Genomic DNA, 10,000 nt, shown 5'->3' on the forward strand with positions numbered 1-10,000 from the left:
TTCTGATTTAAAGAGCTAACACCAAACCCTTATGATTGAGTTATAAAAAGGCTAGAAGTTAGAAATTGCTCATCAACATGTTCTAGATAGATCTACCTCTAATGGTGCTTTAATTTTATAAGTTTACTTGCTTTTAACTTCATTTACTTCAGTTAATTTTTTAGCAACTTTAAATCTTCTTTATAAGTTCAAAAATACAAAGAAAAACAGTTTTAATTTCTTTTGGTTAATTCAAATTTTATCCTCTTAGCTTAACTCTACTACCCCTTTCTCTTGGGTTTGATCGTCTACTTACCCCACAAGTAAGGTAAAAGTAAGATAAATATTAACTTCGATGGGAAGAACAATGATAGTTCCATTAGAATTTTGGCACCGCTATTGGGGAAAGGTAAAGGTAGTAGTGGTAAGTTTTGATTTAAAATTCATTTCTTTCATTTTTATTTTTTTTTATTTTTTATTTTTGATTTCTTTCTGTAAGTTCAAGTGTTCTAGAGGGTTTAAAAGAGAAGAAATAAGAAAAAATAAAGTCATTCTCATTTTTTTCACCCCAAACAACAGAACTAAACTTGACTGAAACTTTTTGCTCCGATCTCCGATAAACTATTATAGTATATCGATTTGGGGTAGAACGAATTTTTTATAAAATGTGACATAGTCAACAAGATTTTGATAAGTTAGAATCTATTTTTAAGTTCGTTTACTATCATTTCTACTAACATTTCTATTTTGCTCTTTGTAGGTGTATATTTTTTTCTTTTTTTCTTTCAATTTCTTTTAATCTTTACTTAGGTTTATTTTTCTATTTTAGAAACTCTTGTATATGATTCTTTATAATTTTTTGTTAAATTATTCAAGACGGCTTCGATTGTAATAGACTAAGGAAGGACGACGGGTTGACAATACCTTCACGGCTCCTTAGGTTCGCACACCAAAATTGGAATTGGTGTCCCAAGTCGGGTCAAACCGTATTCACTCCGTCTGGCACTGGAGGTAATCTCGAAACACCCACGCTTCTCTATACTAGTGGGTTGCTCCTTGCCTTTGTGTGTTATTTTTTAAATTTTCACTCACGTGGAATCATTAATTAAGTAGTAAAGAGCACCCCTTTCCTAGGGATGGCATGATGAGATAAGGATTGGAAGTTATTACCAATTCCTTGCTCTAATTAAGATAATCAACTCACTAGTCATCCAATCAAATTAATTAAAATTAGTTAGACTTGACTTTAGGCCCCATCGAGTTCAATAAGCAAAGCTAATCTAAGTTGAACAAATTGCACTTCTTGGTCGAAAATAGTACATAAGCGCAATCCTGCCCCGCTGTACCTCGTGTACTAGGGGGATAGACAACATCTATTCTAGATGAGAAGTGATTTAAGAATGTCTTTACTCAGTATCGTTTGCACATCTCAACTAAGGATTAAACTAGGTGTTTTCGATTTTAGAGATTTGGGTTGGAGGCTTAGATTATTCCTTTGAACCAGTTAGGAGCTGTTTAGTCGTAGAAACCCAATATCACGTGTGAATTCCTCCCTCTCTTGTGTGCAAATCAATAGTGTATAGATACAGAAGCCTGAGCAGATTTACATTGTCATGGAGTTTAGGAGAGAATCTTGGATCCCATGCGTCTTATGTGATAATTGTGGTTATCCTCCCGAATGTTGTCCGAGTCTACCCATATTTCGTGCTACGCAGGCTAATATACATAGTTCTCAAATTTTTTATTGGATGCCGACACCTAGTTCATTCGACCAACCATACCACATAGATAATTGGTTTCCCTCGAATACCATACCGTGTCAGAACAAGTTCACTTAAGATAGTCATTTTGGTGACCATGATGATTTTTATAATCATGACACCTCGATGATGAATCCAACCATAATTCCCCAACAATCCTATGATTCTCTACATTTTTCCAAATATAGAGCTATAGAGCCAGAGTCAACATTCAATGACTCATTTTTATCCTCTCTTCCAACTTCATCATTAGAGTCATTGATAACTGAGTTGTTAAATCAACAACAACAATTCATCCAATAACAACAGGACATAGGTCAAGCCTTAGCTAGCATAGGAACTCATTGAGTCACTTAGCGTTATATTTAGAAGAAGAAAATTTTGATAAATTTGAAAATGAGGATATCTCCATCCTAAAAAATCAATCATTCTTTCAAAATAACCTTAGTGACTGTAGATACGTGATTTCATGATTATGATGACTACATCTATTAAAGTTGGGAGTCGCCACCATTCATGTTGTAAGTGGGTGTGAATGGTCACCCGATGTACATTTTTTGAAAAATGACATTTTGATATTTAGTGACTCACGATGGATAAGGTACTAATCAATCATTGAGATTCAGGGTAAGCGGCTCGTGTGGAGAAAAGGGAAGGTGTTAGGCATCCTTTTCTCCCCGCCAAGTGGCGATAACCTCAAAGAGCTCGGTCATTTTGATTTTAAAAAGGTAAAAAATAAAGTGTCACGTGTCGTGTATTTGTACCCTAAGTAGGGATTTATTTTTGGCTTGATCATAGGGTCTTCTCATTGACGGAGATGATCCTTATAGATCCTTAGCCTTGAGGTCCATTCATCCTAAGTCATCTAAAATAAAATGAAGGGGAGAGGGGATAATAGAAGAGGGAGGAGGAGAGGGTAGAGAAAGGGGGGTATGGAGTCTTGAACCCACCTTGAAGTTTCTCTTCTCTTCTTTCTTTCTTCTATGTCTTCTTGAGTCCTTAGTAGGTTATGAGAGAGTGTGTATATATATTTTTTAAAAGATTATTATGAAAGTAGAATAGTAGAGGAGTGGTGAGTAGAAATTTGAGTTCTTTTTTTTAATGTGAGACTTGGTAACCATTTTTGGAAGGAGGGGGGGTATTTATAGATGCTTGGAGGAGGTTTAGGGGTATAATGGGGTGAAAAGTTAGGAGAATGGATAATGGCATTGGTTTTAGAAGGGAAGTATATGAAATTTGGAGTGTAAGTGAGGATAATTGTGTAATAAGGAAAATGGATTGTATTTTAACCCAAATGGTTTGAATCTTACCCAAATCCATTTGGGTAGAGTGTTTGGTGGGATGAGATGAGTGATGGTTGATAGGGGAATGGAGGTGTAAGAGGGTTATTTATAGAAAGAGTGTTAGATTGGTTGAAAATGTGAGGTGTGTAGATTTAGGAAAATGGGTTATGTAAGAGGTTGGTAGATTGATTTTTGGGAGAATTAAGGGGATGAAGACATGTGGCAATCATGATGAGAGGGTGAGGTGATGAGATTGTTTGATTGGTTGATGGTAGTTGTTTGATTAGAGAGAAGGGTAGGGATTAGTTAGTTGATGATGAGGAGGGTATAGGTTGAGCTGATTTTATTGGAGTGTTTGAAGGAAGGTGATGGGTAGAGATATGGGTTGTGATGTGGGTGGTTGATGGTGTTAGAGAATGATGAAAGGTTAGGATAGGGTGGGTAGGGTATGGGTTGTGATGTGGGTGGTTGATGATGTTAGAGAATGGTGATGGGGGTAGATGATTAGATGAGAAAGGTGAAAGGGGATGAAGACATGTGTCACTTTTTGATGTTGGGAGGGTGATTGGTTGATGTGGATAATGGTTAATGGGTTAGGGTTGTGGGTTGGATAATGATTTGGATAATATCTTGTGGGCTTTTAGTGTATTGGACTTGATTTTTAGGAGGGTTGTGGGTTATTTTTGTTTGGGTTGAATTTTTGAAGGTGGTTTTATTCTATGGTGTAGGTAATATGGGATCGATTTTAAGTTGGGGTTAAGATGAGAAATTAATGTAGGAGAGGGTTAAGGGTTTAGGGGCCTTGATTGGGTTTAGGGTATTCGCGGATTCGGAGGCAGAGCGATGGAAGTAGAGGAGAGGTAGGCATCCCAAGTCTCACAATTTTTCATTTTTTATCTTTTTAGGATTTTTAGAAATTATTAGATCGATTAAAATGCCACGTGTTGGCGAATCGGACTTTTTAGGCCCGTTGGAGAATTTCATCGAGCATTCGGTTATTCTTGGATATAAAGGCGGAGCGGTGAGGTTGAACACGTGTAGGATGGGTGACAGCCCTTTTGTAGGTCCCCTAGACCATTGGGAGGTCTTAAGGGCCTTGATTTAATCAAAAAGCCATTTTTCAGTGATTTGGGCCCCTAAATCCCGTTGGCCAATTTTGTTGAAAAATCGATATTTTGAATGGAGCGGGGTAGATGAGAACATGTCGGATCTTTCCATATGGGCCCGTTAGACTCTCAAGGGGTTTTAGGGGCCTCAATCTTGACAAAAATGTTGCATTTCAATGATTCGGGCCTTCGAGGCCCGTTGCCCAAGTTTATTGGAAAACTACTTAATCGACTGTGTGATTTGCATGCTTGGTAGACATTCACAGAGCAACGTATTAGAATCATTTGATCCTGAGATCGAACGTACCCTTAGTAGAATACAAAAGATACCATCAATAGTTATGATGGATGATCGAGAGCGAACTCTCAATGAGCTCTTTGCTCCAACTTTCGCATCTCCTCCTACATGCATTGTGTTACCATTGAACAATGCACCTCAGTTTGAAATTAGGGCTACCACCATCAATATGCTCCTAAATTCCATGATTTAGAACGTGAACAACCTTACACTACCTTAATTGATTCTTGGCTATATGTCAAACTTTTAGAAATCAGAACTAGATGAGGAGAGTATCAAGTTCATTTTGTTCCCGTTATCCCTAGAAGACCATGCAGCTGTGTGGTTGAACTCCCTAACACCCAATTTCATAGCCACCTGAGATGTTTTATCCAAGAAATTTATGGCCAAATTTTACTCCGAGGCCAAAATTGAGAAAATGAGGGACTCCATTAGAATTTTTAGAGCCCGTCCTGCTGATGAATTTTTCCAAACTTGAGAAAGATTCAATGACTTATTGGTCAAGTGCCCATACCATGGCATTGACAATGTACAGTTGGTAAAAGTTTTTTATAGAGGATTAACAATGAATCAGCGTACCTTAGTCGAATCAATGCATAAAGGTCAGTTCAAGAACCAGACTCCCAACCAAGAGAACGATTTCCTCGTAAAGTTAGCTGAGAGTGCTCAAAATTTGAGCACTAACTAAGAAGAGTTTTGGTAGAGATGATCCGATTAAGAAGACAGGTATGCATGAGATGAAAGCAGACCCTGATCTCAAAAATGTCATGTCTAGTATAGTGAGTGGTATGAACAATCTCACGAAGAAGTTAAATGCCTTTACCATCTCAACATCCAAACCTCACCTAGACCCTTGTTCAATTTCGCAAGTGACTGTTGAACCGAGTTCTTTGTGCGTTATATGCGACGACAACGACCATTTGGTCAAGTGTTGTCCCACCTTACCTCAAATCAAAGCTGAACAAGTAAATGCAATTAATGGTTATAGTATTTTTAGAAAGTTAACTCCAAACTCTTTTAGTCAAACGTATCACCCAAATAATAGGTTCCATCCTAATTTCTTGTACAGACAAAATGAACCTATTCAATCTAGTGGTCTATCAGGTTACAATAGGAGTTTTCCAAGGCAATCTGGGTTCTTCTACAAATCAAGCCATTGTTCCTCAAGTCCCTTATCAACCCCAACAATCTACTGATTGTAGAGCCATCATACCAGATCCCATGATCAATTACCAGCAACTGCCCAACAACAGTCGTCCTTAGAATCTATGATTGTCGAGTGGATGAGACAGTAATAACAGTTTATCCAAACTTAACAGCAAATCCATCAAAATCAAACTCAGATTAACCAGGTCATTGCGCAATCCATAGCTAAGATGGAAGTTCAGTTGGGACAGTTAGCTCTCTCCTTGAGTGGGAGAGAGAAAGGTCAATTTCCTTGTCAGACTATCCCTAATCCTAGAGGTTAAACTTTGATTCCAAACTGATCGAAAGGTCAATACAAGAAGGGAAGCCATTCTGGAGCTCTACAAGACTCAGTCCAGGCTATCCACACCTATTGTTAGGAAAACAAGGTGGACAACAAGGTCCAACCTATTGACAAGGGAGAAAAGTCCTAGAGAAGGACAAAGTTAAAAAAGAAGTCATAGAGTCTCCAAAAGAGAAGGAGAAAGATTTGGAAAAATCCTCCCATCATTTTGCTGATTTCAAAAACTCTATTTTCCCATCGTCTTAGAGATTCTAAAAAAGGTAAGTAGTTTGACGGTATTTTAGAAGTTTTCCAAAATGTGCATATCAACATCCCATTCCTAGATGCCATTAAACAGATACCTTCTTATGCGAAATTCCTAAAGAATTTGACCACAACTAAAAAAGAAAACACAATTTCCTCGGGAAGCCATCATGGTAGCCCAAGCTTCGTCGCTCATCAAACAAATGATTGCACCAAAATTTAAGGATCCTAGATGTCCGAAAATTGCCATTCATATTAGAAATCAAGTGGTCAAAAAATATCTCTTAGACTTAGGGGCTAGTGTGAACCTTTTCCCATATTCGATTTATAAATAATTAGGTTTGGGGTTTTGAAACCCACCGATATCATGTTGAGTCTAGCCGATAGGTCCTATAAAACTTTCAAAGGGTATAGTTGAGGATGTAATAGTTAAAGTCAAAGATTTATATTTTTTCTATTGACTTTGTTGTCTTAGACACTGAGCTAATCATCAATTCAAACAGTCATATTCCTATCATCTTAAGACGTCCATTCTTAGTCACGTCTGACGCAATCATTCGTTGTAGAAATCGGATTATGACTTTAGCATTTGGGGATATGAAAGTGAAATTGAACGTCTTTCACAATTTTCAAGGAATTGATGTAAATGATGGTATGGAGGAAGTGAACATGATAAATACGCTAGTCAATCAAATGTATCAAGAGTTAGGGTACTCTGACCTCCTAACAAAATATTTGGCTCACTTTGGCCTTGACTTGGACGTAAAAGAGTCTATAAGCGAAGTCAATGCTTTGCTTGAATCCGTTCCACTCTTAGATTCTGTACGGTGGTACGCAAAAGCTGAAAGTCTTCCTGTGCGCACATCTAATCTTGTTCCTTGTCATATTGAGTCTCCAAAATTAGAACTCAAGTTGCTTCTAGAGACCTTGAGATATGCATTTCTTGGCAAGAATCAAACCTTTTCTGTGATCATTTTCTCTCACCTCAATGAAGTTCAAGAGGAAAAATTGTTAGGAGTATTAAGAGAATATCAAGAAGCTATTGGTTGGAGCATAGATGACAACAATGGAATTAGTCCATCTGTGGTGATGCACCATATTCGTTTAGAGGATTTCGTTAAGCCTTCTTTAGAACCCCAGAGACGGCTAAATCCTGTCATAAAAGACGTGGTTGGGATGGAAGTAATAAAATTGCTAAATGTGAGTATTATCTATCCTATCTCTGACAGTCGTTGGGTGAATCTTATACAAGTAGTTCCTAAGAAATCTTATATCACTGTGATAGTGAACTAAGACAACAAATTAATCCTCATTCGAGTCCAAAATGGATGGAAAGTGTGTATCGATTATAGGAAACTCAACTCAATGACTCCTAAGGATCATTTCCCCTTACCTTTCATTGATTAAATGTTAGAGTATCTAGCAGGACATTCTAACTATTTTTTCTTAGATAGTTATTCTGGGTACAACCATCTACCTATTGCTCTAATCGATCAAGAGAAAACAACTTTCACCTGTCCCTTTGGAAATTTTGCGTATCGTCGCATGCCTTTTGGATTGTGCAATGCACCTGCTACTTTTCAATGACGATGCATGATGAGTATATTTTTCGATATTCTTGAAAGATATCTCAAGTGTTCATGGATGATTTTTTAGTTTTTGGACCAAGTTTTGAGGAATTTCTCCATCACTTGACTTTGGTCCTTGTACGTTGCCAAAGAGGTTAATCTAGTCCTTAATTAGAAAAAATAGCATTTCATGGTAACATCGGGGATTGTGCTAGGGCACATTGTTTCTGCTAAGGGGATTGAGGTAGATAAGGCAAAGGTAGGTTTAATCGAAAAATTATCACCTCCTAGGACGATCAAAGAAATTAGGTCATTCCTAGGCCATGTGAGTTTCTATCGTAAATTCATTAAAGATTTCGAGAAATCTCGAAGCTTTTATGTGAGCTATTGGGAAAGGATGTTCTTTTCGATTTTTCAGAATCATGTCTCTCTACATTCAACAAACTCAAGTCCGAGTTAACCTTGGCACCCATTATTCAACCTCCAAACTGGAGCATTCCATTCCAAAATTATGTGCGACGCTTCGAATTATGCAATAGGCATTGTTTTGGGTCAATGAATCGAAAAACAACCTCATATTATCGAATATGCTAGTAAAACCCTTAACGATACTCAGCTTAACTACTTTACAATAGAGAAGGAAATGCTAGCAGTGGTCTATGCCATTGAAAAATTCCGTCCCTACCTCATAGGATCTAAAGTCATGATCTACACATACCATGCAGCATTGAAGTCCTTCTATCAAAGAAATATACTAAAGCAAGGTTAATCCGTTGGATTCTACTTTTAGAAAAGTTTAATCTCGAGATCCGAGACAAAAAAGGATAGAAAATGTCGTAACTGATCACTTGTCTAGGATAGTTAACAAGTCATCCGAGGAGTCCTTACCCATCTCTGAATCCTTTCTCGATGAGCAACTTAAGCAAATCTCTCAAGCCAACGCTCCATGGTATGTAGACATTGTCAACTACCTAATTACAGGTCAATTCCCAATCAAAATGACTAGTTAAGAGAAACTCTATCTTTTGTAAAAAAAATTTGTATTTTTGGGATGAGCCATACTTATTTAAGTATTGTCTCGATCAAATCATTATACGTTGTATTCCAACCTGTGAGCAAGTCAATATCCTAGAGTTTTGTCATAATCATACCTGCGGAGGGTACTTCAGTGGTAAGAAGACCGTTATGAAAATCTTACAATGCGGTTTTTTTTTTGCCTAGTTTTTTCGTGAAGCCCACGAGTTTATCAAATCTTGTGATAGATGTCAGAGATTATGAATTATCTCTAAGAGAAATGAAATGCCTTAAAATCCTATCATGATCATCGAAATTTTTGATGTGTAGGGTATAAATTTCATGGGACCCTTTCCTATCTCCCAGGATTACCAATACATCCTAGTTATCGTTGAATATGTGTCAAAATGGGTTGAAACTGTGGTATGTAGAACTAATGATCACAAGGTTATGATAAATTCATCAAGGAGACGATTTTTTCAAGATCGGTACTCCGCAAGCTATCATAAGTGATGCTGGCTCACATTTTTGCAACAAGATATTTGCTGCGTTGATGAAGAAATACCTCATAACGCATAAAGTTTCCACACCTTACCACCCACAAACAAGTGGGCAAGTGGAGATTTCTAACAGAAAAATAAAGACTATCTTAGAAAAAAAGTCAAATCCTTCAAGGAAATATTGGTCTTTGAGATTGAATGATTCACTCTTGGCCTATAGGACCGCATTCAAGACACCCAAAGGGATGTCTCCTTACCGGTTAGTTTTTTGTAAGGCGTGTCATCTACTTGTAGAACTCGAGCATCGTGCATATTGGGCGATCAAGCATCTTAACTTTGATTTTGATAAAGCCGGTGAGAAGCGAAAGTTACAACTAGACGAGTTAGAAGAGATTAGAAATGACTCGTATGATTGTGCCAAATGGTACAAAGAACGTACCAAATTTTTCACGATAGGCACATTCTTAGAAGGAATTTTCATTCCCAATCAAAGAGTTTTGTGTATATAATAATCCCTCCTTTTTTTCAAGAAAACTACTCCCGATGAACTGGTTTATTATAATACTCTACCCCATCCCCTGTTGACAGTTCTATTCTCTATGGACGGATCCACGTTTATCTAGAAATGGCCAACCTCGTCTCAACCTTCTTCGATGCCTCCCTTTTCTTTCCTCTCTTTCTTTTCTCTCCTCAATCCCGTTTTCATTCTCGTTTTGTCTCCTCAATTCCCTCTCTAACTTTCCTTTCCCCCCTTTCAAGT

Source organism: Akebia trifoliata, chromosome 3, assembly GCF_017979445.1.
Source record: "Akebia trifoliata isolate Shusen 1 chromosome 3, ASM1797944v1, whole genome shotgun sequence".
Lineage (NCBI taxonomy): Eukaryota > Viridiplantae > Streptophyta > Magnoliopsida > Ranunculales > Lardizabalaceae > Akebia > Akebia trifoliata.